Source organism: Schistocerca americana, unplaced genomic scaffold (genome assembly GCF_021461395.2).
Source record: "Schistocerca americana isolate TAMUIC-IGC-003095 unplaced genomic scaffold, iqSchAmer2.1 HiC_scaffold_1464, whole genome shotgun sequence".
In the NCBI taxonomy this organism is placed as follows: domain Eukaryota; kingdom Metazoa; phylum Arthropoda; class Insecta; order Orthoptera; family Acrididae; genus Schistocerca; species Schistocerca americana.
In genome coordinates this window covers 27,501-29,245 of record NW_025725548.1, presented here as the reverse complement: position 1 = coordinate 29,245, position 1,745 = coordinate 27,501, and positions in this window count along the sequence as shown.

The following is a 1,745-nucleotide window of genomic DNA, read 5'->3' as shown; positions in this document are numbered from 1 at the left end:
ACGTAACCTGTATTGCGCCTTAACGTAACCTGTATTGCGCCTTAACGTAACCTGTATTGCGCCTTAACGTAACCTGTATTGCGCCTTAACGTAACCTGTATTGCGCCTTAACGTAACCTGTATTGCGCCTTAACGTAACCTGTATTGCGCCTTAACGTAACCTGTATTGCGCCTTAACGTAACCGATATTGCGCCTTAACGTAACCTATATTGCGCCGTAACGTAACCTATATTGCGCCGTAACGTAACCCACATTGCCCCTTAACGTAACCTATATTGCGCCGTAACGTAACCTATATTGCGCCGTAACGTAACCCACATTGCCCCTTAACGTAACCCACATTGCCCCTTAACGTAACCCACATTGCCCCTTAACGTAACCCAACACACGTTGGGCCTTAACCCAACACACGTTGGGCCTTAACCCAACACACGTTGGGCCGTAACCCAACACACGTTGGGCCTTAACCCAACACACGATGGGCCTTAACCCAACACACGTTGGGCCTTAACCCAACACACGTTGGGCCTTAACCTGCTCTGTAATTGTCATACGACGCGTTAAATTAGTGTAGTGTTGCCTAACTGCAACCCCCGCAATATAGTTTGCTACTCGCACTGCCCGGTCCCCAGTGTATCGCTTCATGTTAAACACCTTGCAGCTATACACTGTAATGTGGATGGCAGCAGGACGTACATGCTCAATGCCCTTTGCAGTTGTTCATTGGCATTTGCAGTTGTTCATTGGCATTCGCATGGCGAAGCACTTAGCCTACGCTGTGGTACGGCCTGTGTCAACTGTCCGCTGATGTTGTACGTCCAAATCACACACTGTACTGCACATTGGTCCTCATGTACTGAATGATACATCGTGGTACATGTGACCGTACAACGACTGCGCCAACAACGGCGAACCATGCGGTCCAAATGTTGTGCACTCAGCTACGTGTCGTCTCCCTATAAGAGCTGGATTGCAGTGTGGTATGCCCTGGATGGCGATCAGCATGAGCCGTCTGTTGATGTAGTGGCGCGTGTTGTCAGACGTAGTCGTCTCTTCTCACACACCGTGATAGCACGGTGCACTGCGTTCCACATCTGCGACATGCGACAGAGGCCGGTTGACAGTCGTTCGCGCAATGGACATCGCATACGTACGGGGGCCACCTTCCACGTGTTCGCTAAGCGTGGACATGTTGTTGCGTGTATGTGGGCAGACAGTGTGTCGTGACACCTGACACAGGCATGCAACAATCGTTGAATTTGCAAATGGCGATGGACGCCTACGTTTGCTGGTGACGTTACGCAAATGAACAACTGGTAAACCGTTGTGGTGCGGTTGTTCTCGCTAGGGGTGAATCAGTGATGGCGACGATCGGTTGAGCTACCAACCGGTTGTTGCAGCGATACCCACCATGCCCACGAACGTGAATGGCATGTGGGTGTGAAGCGATACGCGGCGGTGGCTGGGTGGGACCGTCCCCGGCCGGTGAGGGGGGGCCTCCCGGCGTGTTGGCCGTGCGGTGCGTGGGCGCACGCGCTACAGCCGGCTGGTGGGGGCGGCCAGTGGCAGGCGCGCCGGCCGACGGAGGCGGCAGGCGGCGCAGCTGCGCGCCGGCGCACCCTGCACGCGGCGCCGTGCGGCCAAAGTAGGTCCTCGCGGGCCCGGTGCGAAGCGCGGTGGACATCTGCAGTGTGCTGGTCCGATTGAGGACTGTGTGCGCTGAGGATGCGCCGCCGCCCGGCGC